The sequence below is a fragment of the Triticum aestivum genome, chromosome 2B, assembly GCF_018294505.1.
Source record: "Triticum aestivum cultivar Chinese Spring chromosome 2B, IWGSC CS RefSeq v2.1, whole genome shotgun sequence".
NCBI lineage: Eukaryota > Viridiplantae > Streptophyta > Magnoliopsida > Poales > Poaceae > Triticum > Triticum aestivum.
In genome coordinates this window covers 615,959,514-615,975,396 of record NC_057798.1, presented here as the reverse complement: position 1 = coordinate 615,975,396, position 15,883 = coordinate 615,959,514, and positions in this window count along the sequence as shown.

The following is a 15,883-nucleotide window of genomic DNA, read 5'->3' as shown; positions in this document are numbered from 1 at the left end:
ATCTACTTGAGGACGAGCAGGAATTAAGCTTGGGGATGCTTGATATGTCTCCAACGTATCTATAATTTTTTATTGTTCCATGCTATTATAGTATCAATCTTGGATGTTTTATATGCAATTATATATCATTTTTTGGGACTAATCTATTAGCCTAGTGCCCAGTGTCAGTTGTTGTTTTTTTGCTTGTTTTTAGCTTTTTAGGAAATCAATATCAAACAGAGTCCAAACGAAGAAAGAACTTTGGATAATTTTTTTCTGGACTAGAAGAGACCCTAGAAGGTTCGGGAGAAGACCTGACGAGCCACGAGGGAGCGACAAGCTCGGGAGGCGCGTGTGGGCCCCTCATGGAACCTGTTGACCTAATTACACCTCTATAAATTTTCAAATATTCCCTTGACATCAGAGAGCCACACAAAAAAAATTTGCCGCCGCAAGTTTTTGTTCTTGCGAGATCTCATCTGGAGGCCTTATCCGGTACTCTGTCGGATGGGGAATCGACCATGGAGGGGCTCTACATCAATCTTGTTGCCTGTCTGATGATGTGTGAGTAGTTTACCATAGAACTACGGGTCCATAGCTAGTAGCGAGATGGCTTCTTCTCTCTCTTTCATCATCAATACAATGTTCTCCTTGATGTTCTTGAAGATCTAATCGATGTAATGACTTTTGGTGTTGTGTTTGTTGGGATCCGATGAATTGTGAGTTTATGATCAGATTATCCATGCATATTATTTGAGCCTTCTCTGAATTCTTTTATGTATGATTATTATAGATTTGTATTTCTCTCTGATCTATTGAGTTGTTTGGCCAACCAGATTGATTTTTCTTGCAATTGGATATGTGCTTTGTGATGGGTTCGATCTTGCGGTGCTCGATGATAGAAAGGGACATGACATGTATTTTTATCATTGCCATTAAGGATAAAGAGATGGGTTTTATTCATGCATGGGTTTACTTTGTCTACATCATGTCATCTTGCTTAAGGCATTACTTTGTTCTTTATGAACTTAATACTCTAGGTGCATGCTGGATAGTAGTTGATGTGTGGAGTAATAGTAGTAGATGCAGGCAGGAGTCGATCTACTTGTCTCGGACATGATGCTTATGTACATGATCATTTCCATGGATATCGTCATGATCATTTGCTTTTCTACCAATTTCCCAGCAGTAACTTGTTGACCCATCGTATGCTATTTCAAGAGAGAAGCCTCTAGTGAAAGCTATGGCACCCGGGTTTACTTTTTATCATATATTAAAATAAAAAATATATTGATCTATCTATCACTACGAGATTTGATCCTTGTAATTAACCGTCGAGGGATTGACAACCCCTTGTTTGCGTTGGGTGCAAGTATTTGTTATTTTGTGTGTAGGTGTTGCGTGGTTCTCCTACTGGATTAATAACCTTGGTTCTTAACTGAGGGAAATACTTATGTCTATTGTACTGCATCATTCTCTCCTCTTCGAGGAAACCCCAACGCAGCTCACAAGTAGCATGAATCTCCCCCCAAGCTTACAATCAAGCCAGGGAGATCCAGGCACTAAGCACTATATGCTCACTCCTGGGTATCCTATAAGGCAGCGAAGATGCTCTTGAAACGCTTCTTCATCTCCTCGATCACGGCCTGCTGATCATCTACAACCTGGGTCAAAAACTCAAGTTGTGCGGTGTTGTTGTTGAGAGTGTCAATCATAAGCCCGATCTTGTGAAGAAGACCATCAACCCTTGCTTCCAAATCTTTACTCATCAACTGGTAAGAATCAATCCCATCTCCAATCACATTCACACAAGCCTTCAAAACCTTCTCCATTCCCTGATCTTTTCCTTCATCTCCTCTGGGTAGGTGGCTCCTTTCCCCACTCAGATTGAGGGGGCCCAGAGGAAATAATAGAATAGATCCTCGGTCGACCTCGGAGAAGATGATCCTGAATTAAGCCCTTTTTATGTCATACTCGGTGGCCCACCCATGATTTTGCTTGAGTCTATAAATGTGAATTTTTTTTCTCCTCCTGCATTGATTCGCCGATGGAATAATTTAGTGTTTGTGTCCCCTTCCTTAAGTTTGACATTCATGTGCATTGCATTTTCTCGCTCTTTCAAGAATCGATAGATCAATAACCATTCTCTTGAGCCTTGCCTAATATCACTCTCTTCACTAGAGAGGAGACGTTCTTCTTGGGCCATATCGAGGTGGAGGATGATAAGGAGGGCGCCATGGAGGTGAACCTTTGCCTTGGAGAAGAGGCCCCGACTCCATTCCGCCAGGCGGCGTCCGCTCTTCTCGAGCTTATGATGAAGCACTTGGTAAGGCTCCACATGGTTGGGTTGTTCGGTCCACACATTTTGAACCATCTCGGTGAAGCCCGACATTGAGGTCCATAAATTATCAATCTTGAAAATACAGAGGTTTCAAATTTTGAACCATGTTTCATGGACCGTCGTTCTCCGGCCAGGGCAGTTTATGTTGGGGAACATAGCAATAATTCAAAATTTTCCTACGTATCACTAAGATCCATCTAGGAGATTCTAGCAACAAGAGAGAGAGGGAGTGCATCTTCATACCCTTGAAAATCGCTAAGCGGAAGCGTTACAAGACGCGGTTGATGGAGTCGTACTCGCAGCGATTCAAATCGCGGAAGATCCGATCTAGCGCCGAACGGACGGCGCCTCCGCGTTCAACACACATACAGCCCGGGGACGTCTCCTCCTTCTTGATCCAGCAAGGGGAGAGGAGAAGTTGATGGAGAGCTCCAGCAGCACGATGGCGTGGTGGTGGAGCTTGTGGTTCTCCTGCAGGGCTTCGCCAAGCACTACGGAGGAGGAAGAGGTGTTGGAGGAGGGAGGGGCTGCGCCAGGGAAGGGGTGAGGCTGCCCTCTCTCTGCCTCACTATATATAGGGGGAAAGGGGAAGGAGGAGGTGCCCTAGGATTTACCTAGGGGAGGGGCGGCGGCCACAGGGGAAACCCTAGATGGGTTTGGGCACCCCCACCCCTAGGAAACTTGCCCCCCCAAGCCGGGAGGGGTGGCTGCCCTAGGGGAGGTGCCCCCACCTCTCCAAGTTACGTGAGATGGGGTGGGAGGGGCGCTCAGCCCCTTAGTGGGCTGATGTGCCCCCTTCCCTTGGCCCATAAGGCCCCCCAACGCTTGTCGGGGCCTTCGAAACCCCTTTCGGACACGTTGGTCGTCACCCGGTACCCCCGGAACAATTCCGGACTCCAATACCCTTTGTCCAATATATCGATCTTCACCTCTGGACCATTCTGGAGTTCCTCGTCACGTCTGAGATCTCATCCGGGACTCCGAACAACCTTCGGTAACCACATACTATTTCCCGTAACAACTCTAGCGTCACTGAACCTTAAGTGTGTAGACCCTACGGGTTCGGGAACCATGCAGACATGACCAAGACACCTCTCCGACCAATAACCAATAGCGGGATCTGGATACCCATATTGGCTCCCACATGTTCCATGATGATCTCATCGGATGAACCACGATGTCGGGGATTCAAGCAATCCTGTATACAATTCCCTTTGTCAATCGGTACGTTGCTTGCCCGAGATTCGATCGTCGGTATCCCAATACCTCGTTCAATCTTGTTACCGGCAAGTCACTTTACTCGTTCTGTAATGCATGATCTCGTGACTAACTACTTAGTCACATTGAGCTCATTATGATGATGCATTACCGAGTGGGCCCAGAGATACCTCTCCGTCATACGGAGTGACAAATCCCAGTCTTGATTCGTGCCAACCCAACAGACACTTTCGGAGATACCTGTAGTGCACCTTTATAGCCACCCAGTTACATTGTGACGTTTGGTACACCCAAAACATTCCTACGGTATCCGGGAGTTGCACAATCTCATGGTCTAAGGAAATGATACTTGACATTAGAAAAGCTCTTAGCAAACGAACTACAAGATCTTGTGCTATGCTTAGGATTGGGTCTTGTCCATCACACAATTGTCCCAATGATGTGATCCCATTATCAATAACATCCAATGTCCATGGTCAGGAAACCATAACCATCTATTGATCAACGAGCTAGTCAACTAGAGGCTCACTAGGGACATGTTGTGGTCTATGTATTCACACATTTATTATGGTTTCCAGTTAATATAATTATAGCATGAACAATAGACAATTATCATGAACAAGGAAATATAATGATAACTATTTTATTATTGCCTCCAGGGCATATTTCCAACAGTCTCCCACTTGCACTAGAGTCAATAATCTAGTTCACATCACTATGTGATTGCAACGAATCGCTTGTGAGAGAGGTTATTAGGTAACGGGTCTGAATCTTTCAGATCCGTGTGTGCTTTACAAATCTCTATGTCATCTCCTAGATGCATCTACCACGCGCTATTTTGGAACTATTCCAAATAACTGCTCTACTATACGAATCCGGTCTACTACTCAGAGTCATCCAGATTAGTATCAAAGTTTGCATCGGCATAACCCTTTACGACGAACTCTTTTACCACCTCCATAATAGAGAAAAATTCTTAGTCCACTAGTTACTAAGGGTAACCTTGACCACTGTCCTGTGATCCATTCCTGGATCACACTTGTACCCCTTGACTGACTCATGGCAAGGCACACTTTAGGTGCGGTACACGGCATAGCACACTGTGGAGCCTACGTCTAAAGCATAGGGGATGACCTTCGTCCTTTCACTCTCTTCTGCCGTGGTCAGGTCTTGAGTCTTACTCAATACTCACACCTTATAACACAGCCAAGAACTCCTTCTTTGCCGATCTATTTTGAACTCCTTCAACATCTTGTCACGGTATGTGTTCATTTGAAAGTACTATTAAGCGTTTTGATCTATCCTTATAGATCTTGATGCTCAATGTTCAAGTAGCTCAATCCAGGTTTTCCATTGAAAAACACTTTTCAAATAACCCTATATGCTTTCCAGAAATTCTACATCATTTCTGATCAACAATATACTCATCAGAAATTCTATAGTGCTCCCACTCACTTCTTTGGAAATACAAGTTTCTCATAAACTTTGTATAAACCCAAAATCTTTGATCATCTCATCAAAGCGTATATACCAACTCCGAGATGCTTACTCCAGTCCTTAGAAGGATTCCTGGAGCTTTGCATACTTGTTAGCATCTTTTAGGATTGACAAAACCTTCTGGTTGTATCACATACAACCTTTCCTCAAGAAAATCATCGAGGAAACAATGTTTTTACATCCTATCTACAAGATTTCATAAATGATGCAGTAACTGCTAATATAATTCCAAGAGACTCTTAGCATCGCTACGAGTGAGTCTCATCGTAGTCAACTCCTTGAACTTGTTAGAAAACATCTTAGCGACAAGTCGAGCTTTCTTAATGGTGACACATACCATCATTGTCTGTCTTCCCTTTTAGAATCCATCTGTACCCAACAGCCTTACGACCATCAAGTAGTTCTTCCAAAGTCTACACTTTGTTTTCATACATGGATCCTCTCTCAGATTTTATGGCCTCGAGCCATTCATCGAAATTCGGGCCCACCATCGCTTCTCCATAACTCGTAGGTTCATTGTTGTCTACAACATGACCTCCAAGACAAGATTACGTACCACTCTGAAGTAGTAAGCATCCTTGTCGACCTACGAGGTTTGGTAGTGACTTGATCTGAAGTTTCATGATCACTATCATCAGCTTCCACTTTAATTGGTGTAGGCACCACAGGAACAACTTCCTGTGCCCTGCTACATACTAGTTGAAGTGACGATTCAATAACCTCATCAAGTCTCCACCATCCTCCCACTCAATTCTTTCGAGAGAAACTTTTCCTCGAGAAAGGACCCGATTCTAGAAACAATCCCTTTTGCTTCCGAATCTGAGACAGGAGGTATACCCAACTGTTTTTTGGTGTCCTATGAAGATGCATTTATCCGCTTTGGGTTTGAACTTATTAGGCTAAAACCTTTTTCACATAAGCGTCGCAGCCCCAAACTTTTAAGAAATGACAGCTTAGGTTTCTCTAAACCATGGATTATATGGTGTCATCTCAAAGGAATCAGGTGGTGCCCTTTTTAAAGTGAATGCTGTTGTCTTGCCCATATGGCATAAAGGAACAAATTGTACAACCTTAGTGACTAGTATGCTATCCAGGGTAATAAAATTTGTGTTAGAACACGGGGTCTAATGTTTCTTTATGTTAGAACAATCAATCAATATGCTCAGCTGGAATGTCAGAGGTCTAAACTGTTGGAAATATGCCCTAGAGGTAATAATAAAATGGTTATTATTATATTTCCTTGTTCAGGATAATTGTCTATTGTTCATGCTATAATTGTATTAAATGGAAACCGTTTTAATCCAGGAAATGACTAACTAAAAATGGACAACTCAGAAAATCATATGTTCTTTGAGTTGTCCCTTTTTAGTTAGTCATGAATACATAGACCACAACATGTCCCTAGTGAGCCTCTAGTTGACTAGCTCATTGATCAATAGATGGTTATGGTTTCCTGACCATGGACATTGGATGTCATTGATAACGGGATCACATCATTAGGAGAATGATGTGCTGGACAAGACCCAATCCTAAGCATAGCACAAGATCGTGTAGTTCGTTTGCTAAGAGCTTTTCTAAATGTCAAGTATCATTTCCTTAGACCATGAGATTGTGAAACTCCCGGATACCATAGGAATGCTTTGGGTGTACCAAACGTCACAACGTAACTGGGTGGCTATAAAGGTGCACTACAGGTATCTCCGAAAGTGTCTGTTGGGTTGGCACGAATCGAGATTGGGATTTGTCACTCCGTATGACGGAGAGGTATCTCTGGGCCCACTCGGTAATGCATCATCATAATGGGCTCAATGTGACTAAGTAGTTAGTCACGGGATCATGCATTATGGAACGAGTAAAGTGACTTGCCGGTAACGAGATTGAACGAGGTATTGGGATACCGACGATTGAATCTCGGGCAAGTAACATACCGATAGACAAAGGGAATTATATACGGGATTGATTGAATCCCCGACATCGTGGTTCATCCGATGAGATCATCGTGGAACATGTGGGAGTCAACATGGGTATCCAGATCCCGACGTTGGTTATTGGCCGGAGAATGTCTCGGTCATGTCTGCATGGTTCCCGAACCCGTAGGGTCTACACACTTAAGGTTCGGTGACGCTAGAGTTGTTATGGGAAATAGTATGTGGTTACCGAAGGTAGTTCGGAGTCCCGGATGTGATCTTGGACGTCACGAGGAGTTTCGGAATGGTCCGGCAGTGAAGATCGATATATTGGACGAAGGGTATTGGAGTCCGGAAGTGTTCCGGGGGTACCAGGCTATGGCCAGCATGACCGAAAGGTGTTTCGGGAGCCCCGACAAGTGTTGGAGGGCCTCATGGGCCAAAGGGGAAGGGGCAAACCAGCCCACTAAGGGGTGGTGCGCCCCTCCCAACCCCTCTCACGTAACTAGGAGAGGTGGGGGCGCCTCCCCTAGGGCAGCCGTCCCTCCCGCTTGGGGGGGCAAGTTTCCTAGGGGTGGGGGCGCCCAAACCCATCTAGGGTTTCCCCTGTGGCCGCCACCCCTCCCCTAGGGAACCCTAGGACGCCTCCTCCACCCCCCTTACCCCTATATATAGTGAGGGAGAGAGAGGGCAGCCGTACACCCTTTCCCTGGCGCAGCCCCTCCCTCCTCCAACACCTCCTCCTCCTCCGTAGTGCTTGACAAAGCCCTGCCGGAGAACCACGAGCTCCATCGCCACCACGCCGTCGTGCTACTGGAGTTTTCCCTCAACTTATCCTCTCCCCTTGCTGCATCAAGAAGGAGGAGACGTCCCCGGGCTGTACGTGTGTTGAACGCGGAGGCGCCATCCGTTCGGCGCTTAGATCGGAATCGACCGCGATCTGAATCGCTGCGTGTACGACTCCACCAACCGCGTTCTTGTAACGCTTCTGCTTAGCGATCTTCAAAGGTATGAATATGTTCATCCTCTCCCTTTCTTGTTGCTAGAATCTCCATAGATTGATCTTGGTGATGCGTAGAAAATTTTGAATTTCTACTACATTCCCCAACAGTGGCATCATGAGCTAGGTCTATTGCGTAGATTCTATGCACGAGTAGAACACAAGTAGTTGTGGGCGATGGTTTGTCCAATTTGCTTACCGTTACTAGTCCTATCTTGATTCGGCGGCATTGTGGGATGAAGCGGGCCGGACCGACCTTACACGTACGCTTACGTGAGACAGGTTCCACCGACTGACATGCACTTGTTGCATAAGGTGGCTAGCGGGTGCGAGTCTCTCCCACTTTAGTCGGATCGGATTCGATGAAAAGGGTCCTTATGAAGGGTAAATAGCAATTGGCATATCACCGTTGTGGCTTTGCGTAGGTAAGAAACGTTCTTGCTAGAAACCTGTAGCAGCCACGTAAAACATGCAACAACAATTAGAGGATGTCTAACTTGTTTTTGCAGGGTATGCTATGTGATGTGATATGGCCCAAAAGAATGTGATGAATGAAATATATGTGATGTATGAGATTGATCATATTCTTGTAACAGGAATCACGACTTGCATGTCGATGAGTATGACAACCGGTAGGAGCCATAGGAGTTGTCTTTATTTATTGTATGGCCTGCGTGCCACTGAATAACGCCATGTAATTACTTTACTTCATTGCTAAACTGTTAGACATAGTAGTAGAAGTAATAGTTGGCGAGACAACCTCATGGAGACACGATGATGGAGATCATGATGATGGAGATCATGGTGTCATGCCGGTGACGATGATGATCATGGAGCCCCGAAGATGGAGATAAAAAGGAGCAAAATGATATTGGCCATATCATGTCACTATTTGATTGCATGTGATGTTTATCATGTTTATGCATCTTATTTGCTTAGAACGACAGTAGTAAATAAGATGACCCCTCATTAAAATTTCAAGAAAGTGTTCCCCCTAACTGTTCACCATTGCGAAAGTTCGTTGTTTCGAAGCACCACGTGATGATCGGGTGTGATAGATTCTAACGTTCACATACAACGGGTGTAAGCCAGATTTACACACGCGAAACACTTAGGTTAACTTGACGAGCCTAGCATGTACAAACATGGCCTCGGAACACAAGAGACCGAAAGGTCAAACATGAGTCGTATAGTAGATACGATCAACATGAAGATGTTCACCGATGATGACTAGTCCGTCTCACGTGATGATCGGACACGGCCTAGTTGAGTCGGATCATGTATCACTTAGATGACTAGAGGGATGTCTATCTAAGTGGGAGTTCATTAGATGAACTTAATTATCATGAACATAGTCAAAAGGTCTTTGCAAATTATGTCGTAAGCTCGCATTTTAGTTCTACTGTTTAGATATGTTCCTAGAGAAAATATAGTTGAAAGTTGATAGTAGGAATTATGCGGACTGGGTCCATAAACTGAGGCTTGTCCTCATTGCTGCGCAGAAAGCTTATGTCCTTAATGCACCGCTCGGTGTGCTGAACCTCGAACGTCGTCTGTGGATGTTGCAAACATCTGACATACACGTTTTGATGACTACATGATAGTTCAGTAATGTTAAACGGTTTAGAATTGTGGCACGGAAGACGTTTTTGAAATGTCGCGGAACATATGAGATGTTCCAAGGGCTGAAATTGGGATTTCAAGACCGTGCCCACGTCAAGAGGTATGAGACCTCCGACGAGTTTCTTAGCCTGCAAACTAAGGGAGAAAAGCTCAATTGTTGAGCATGTGCTCAGATTGTCTGAGTACTACAATCACTTGAATTGAGTGGGAGTTAATCTTCCAGATGAGATAGTGATGGTTCTCCATAGTCACTGCCACCAAGCTATTAGAGCTTCGTGATGAACTATAACATATCAGGGATAGACATGATGATCCTTGAGCAATTCGCGATGTTTGACACCGCAAAAGTAGAAATCAAGTAGGAGCATCAATTGTTGATGGTTGGTGAAACCACTAGTTTCAAGAAGGGCAAGGGCAAGAAGGGATACTTCATCAAATGGCAAATCAGTTGCTGCTCTAGTGAAGAAACCCAAGGTTCAACCCAAACCCGACACTAAGTGCTTCTGTAATGAGGGGAACGGTCACTGAAGCAGAACTACCCTAGATACTTGGTATATGAGAAGGCTGGCAAGGTCGACAAGAGTATATTGGATATACATTATATTGATGTGTACTTTACTAGTACTCCTAGTAGCACCATGGTAATAGATACCGGTTCAGTTGCTAAGTGTTAGTAACTCGAAATAAGAGGCTACGGAATAAACGGAGACTAGCTAAAGGCGAGGTGACGATATGTGTTGGAAGTATTTCCAAGGTTGATGTGATCAAACATCGCATGTTCCCTCTGCCATTGGGATCGGTGTTAAACCTAAATAGTTATTATTTGATGTTTGCGTTGAGCATAGACATGATTCGATTATGTCTATCGCAATACGGTTATTCATTTAAGGAGAATAATGGTTACTCTGTTTATTTGAATAATACCTTCAATGGTCTTGCACCTAAAATGAATGGTTTATTAAATCTCGATCTTAGTGATACACATGTTCATGCCAAAAGATATAAGATAGTAATGATAGTACCACCTACTTGTGGCACTGCCATGTAAGTCATATTGGTATAAAACGCATGAAGAAGCTCCATGTTGATGGATCTTTAGGATTCACTCGTTTTTTGAAAAGTTTGAGACATGCGAACCATGTCTATTGGTATGTACGCATGAAGAAACTCCATGCAGATGGATCGTTAGGACTCACTTGATTTTGAATCACTTGAGACATGCAAATCATACCACATGGGCAAGATGACTGAAAAGCCTCGTTTTCAATAAGATGGAACAAGAAAGCAACTTGTTGGAAGTAATACATTTTGATGTGTGCAGTCCAATGAGTGCTGAGGCACGCAGTGGATATCGTTATGTTCTTACTTCACAGATGATTTGAGTTGATGTTGAGTATATTTACTTGATGAAACACAAGTCTGAATTATTGAAAGGTTCAAGTAATTTCAGAGTGAAGTTGAAGATCTTCGTGACAAGAGGATAAAATGTCTATGATATGATCATAGAGATGAATATCTGAGTTGCGAGTTTGGTACACAACTAAGACATTGTGGAAATTGTTTCATAACTAACACCGCCTGGAACACCATAGTGTGATGGTGTGTCCGAACATCATAGATGCACCCTATTGGATATGGGGCATACCATGATGTCTCTTATCGAATTACCACTATCGTTCATGGGTTAGGCATTAGAGACAACCGCATTCACTTTAAACAGGGTACCACGTAATTCCGTTGAGATGACACTGTATGAACTATGGTTTAGAGAAACCTAAGCTGTCGTTTCTTGAAAGTTTGGGGCTACGACGCTTATGTGAAAAAGTTTCAACCTGATAAGCTCGAACCCAAAGCGGATAAATGCATCTTCATAGGACGCCCAAAATAGTTGGATATACCTCCTATTTCAGATCCGGAAGCAAAAGTGATTGTTTCTAGAAACGGGTCCTTTCTCGAGGAAAAGTTTCTCTTGAAAGAATTGAGTGGGAGGATGGTGGAGACTTGATGAGGTTATTGAACCATCACTTCAACCAATCTGTAGCAGGGCACAGGAAGTTGTTCCTGTGGCGCCTACACCAGTTGAAGTGGAAGTTGATGATAGTGATCATGAAACTTCGGATCAAGTCACTACGAAACCTCGTAGGTTGACAAGGACGCGTACTACTTCAGAGTGGTATGTAATCATGTCTTAGAGGTCATGTTGCTAGACAACAATGAACCTACGAGCTATGGAGAAGCGATGGTGGGCCCGGATTCGGACGAATGGCTTGAGGCCATAAAATCCGAGAGAGGATCCATGTATGAAAACAAAGTATAGACTTTGGAAGAACTACTTGATGGTCGTAAGGCTGTTGAGTATAGATGGATTTTAAAAGGAAGACGGACAATGATGGTAAGTGTCACCATTAAGAAAGCTCGACTTGTCGCTAAAATGTTTTCCGAGAAGTTCAAGGAGTTGACTACGATGAGACTTTCTCACTCGTAGCGATTCTAAGAATCTGTTGGAATTATGTTAGCAGTTACTGCATTGTTTATGAAATCTTGCAGATAGGATGTCAAAACATTGTTTCCTCGACGATTTTCTTGAGGAAAGGTTGTATATGATACAACCAGAAGGTTTTGTCAATCCTGAAAGATGCTAACAAGTATCCAAAGCTACAGTAATCCTTCTAAGGACTGGAGTAAGCATCTCGGAGTTGGAATATACGCTTTGATGAGATGATCAAAGATTTTGGGTTTATACAAAGTTTATGAGAAACTTGTATTTCCAAAGAAGTGAGTGGGAGCACTATAGCATTTCTGATGAGTATATGTTGTTGACATATTGTTGATCAGAAATGATGTAGAATTTCTGGAAAGCATATAGGGTTATTTGAAAAGTGTTTTTCAATGGAAAACCTGGATTAAGCTACTTGAACATTGAGCATCAAGATCAATAAGGTAGATCAAAAATGCTTAATAGTACTTTCAAATGAATACATACTATGACAAGATTTTGAAGGAGTTCAAAATAGATCAGCAAAGAAGGAGTTCTTGGTTGTGTTATAAGGTGTGACTATTGAGTAAGACTCAAGACATGACCACGGCAGAAGAGAGAGAAAGGACGAAGGTCATCCCCTATGCTTTAGACGTAGGCCCTGCAGTATGCTATGCCGTGTACCGCACCTGAAGTGTGCCTTGCCATGAGTCATTCAAGGGGTACAAGATTGATCCAAGAATGGATCACATGACAGCGGTCAAACTTAACCTTAGTAACTAGTGGACTAAGGAATTTTCTCGATTATGGAGGTGGTAAAAGAGTTCGTCGTAAAGGGTCACGCCGATGCAAACTTTGACACTAATCTGGATGACTCTGAGTAGTAGACCGGGTTCGTATAGTAGAGCAGTTATTTGGAATAGTTCCAAATAGCGTGTGGTAGCTGCATCTACAAGATGACGTAGAGATTTGTAAAGCACACATGGATCTGAAGGGTTCAGACCCGTTGACTAATAACCTCTCTCACAAGCGAGATATGATCAAACCCAATGGGTGTTGGATTCATCACAATCACATAGTGATGTGAACTAGATTATTGACTCTAGTGCATGTGGGAGACTGTTGGAAATATGCCCTAGAGGCAATAATAAAATGGTTATTATTATATTTCCTTCTTCATGATAATTGTCTATTGTTCATGCTATAATTGTATTAACTGGAAACCGTAATACATATGTGAATACATAGACCACAACATGTCCCTAGTGAGCCTCTAGTTGACTAGCTCGTTGATCAATAGATGGTTATGGTTTCTTGACTATGGACATTGGATGTCATTGATCACGGGATCACATCATTAGGAGAATGATGTGATGGACAAGACCCAATCCTAAGCATAGCACAAGATCGTGTAGTTCGTTTGCTAAGAGCTTTTCTAAATGTCAAGTATCATTTCCTTAGACCATGAGATTGTGCAACTCCCGGATACCGTAGGAATGCTTTGGGTGTACCAAACGTCACAATGTAACTGGGTGGCTATAAAGGTGCACTACAGGTATCTCTGAAAGTGTCTGTTGGGTTGGCACGAATCGAGATTGGGATTTGTCACTCCGTATGACGGAGAGGTATCTCTGGGCCCACTCGGTAATGCATCATCATAATGAGCTCAATGTGACTAAGTAATTAGTCACGGGATCATGCATTACGGAACGAGTAAAGTGACTTGCCGGTAACGAGATTGAACGAGGTATTGGGATACCGACGATCGAATCTCGGGCAAGTAACATACTGATAGACAAAGGGAATTGTATACGGGATTGATTGAATCCCCGACATCGTGGTTCATCCGATGAGATCATCATGGAACATGTGGGAGTCAACATGGGTATCCAGATCCCGCTGTTGGTTATTGGCCGGAGAACATCTCGGTCATGTCTGCATGGTTCCCGAACCCGTAGGGTCTACACACTTAAGGTTCGGTGACGCTAGAGTTGTTATGGGAAATAGTACCGAAGGTAGTCCGGAGTCCCGGATGTCACGAGGAGTTCCGGAATGGTCCGGCGGTGAAGATCGATATATTAGACAAAGGGTATTGAAGTCCGGAAGTGTTCCGGGGGTACCAGGCTATGGCCAGCATGACCGAAAGGTGTTTCGGGAGGCCCGACAAGTGTTGGAGGGCCTCATGGGCCAAAGGGGAAGGGGCAAACCAGCCCACTAAGGGGTGGTATGCCCCTCCCAACCCCTCTCACGTAACCAGGAGAGGTGGGGGCGCCTTCCCTAGGGCAGCCGCCCCTCCCGGCTTGGGGGCAAATTTCCTAGGGGTGGGGGCGCCCAAACCCATCTAGGGTTTCCCCTGTGGCCGCCACCCCTCCCCTAGGGAACCCTGGGGCGCCTCCTCCACCCCCCTTACCCCTATATATAGTGAGGGAGAGAGAGGGCAGCCGTACACCCTTTCCCTGGCGCAGCCTCTCTCTCCTCCAACACCTCCTCCTCCGTAGTGCTTGGCGAAGCCCTGCCGGAGAACCACGAGCTCCATCGCCACCACGCCGTCGTGCTGCTGGAGTTTTCCCTCAACTTCTCCTCTCCCCTTGCTGGATCAAGAAGGAGGAGACGTCCCCGGGCTGTACGTGTGTTTAATGCGGAGGCGCCGTCCGTTCGGCGCTTAGATCGGAATCGACTGCGATCTGAATCGCTGCGTGTATGACTCCACCAACCGCGTTCTTGTAACGCTTCCGCTTAGCAATCTTCAAAGGTATGAATATGTTCATCCTCTCCCTCTCTTGTTGCTAGAATCTCCATAGATTGATCTTAGTGATGCGTAGAAAATTTTGAATTTCTACTACGTTCCCCAACATAAACAGGAAGAAGGTGCCAACTGGGTGGAATCAAACCAACATTATTCTGATCCCTAAGGTAGAAAACCCTGAGGTAACTACTCAGTACAGGCCCATCACCCTTTGTAATGTCATCTACAAAATTATCTCCAAAATGTTGGCTAATAGACTGAAAAAAATCCTACCTGAAGTGATCTCACCAATGCAGAGCGCCTTTGTGCTAGGCAGGCTAATCACAGACAATGTGTTGGTTGCATACGAATGCTTCCATGCCATTAAGAAAAAGACACATGGATCTAATGGATATTGTGCTGTCAAATTGGATATGCTAAAGGCATATGATCGAGTTGAATGGGTTTTTTTTAGAACAGATGATGATCAAACTGGGGTTTGACCCAAGGTGGGTCGAGTTGATAATGGAATGTGTGTCCTCTGTCAGCTATAAAGTGAGATTTAATGACACAGAAACTGAAGAATTCCTCCCAACTAGGGGCTTGCGGCAGGGGGATCCCCTGTCCCCTTACCTCTTTTTGCTCTGTCTGAGGGTCTTTCTAGCTTGCTTGCGCATGAGGAGGAGATTGGTGGTATTGAAGGTATACTAGTTTGTAGGAATGCACCATCTATCTCTCACCTTTTATTTGTCGATGACTCGTTAATCTTGATGAGAGCTGATTCTCATAATGCTACTACTCTGAAAAGAGTACTAGACACCTATTGCAATAGTTCTGGACAAAGGGTGAGTACAGCAAAATCTAGTATTTTCTTTAGCCCAAATACTAATATCAGTGTCAGAGAAGATGTTTGCAGGGAGCTTAATATTTTAACTGAGGTCCTCTCTGACCAAGTACCTTGGGCTACCAACAATGGTTGGTGTAGACCGCAGTGATTGTTTCCAACACCTTATTGACAGGATCTGCCAACGTCTCAAGGGTTGGAAAGAAAAATCCTTATCTGTGCAAGGAAAGGAGATATTGTTGAAATCAGTTGCGCGGGCGATTCCGTCGTATG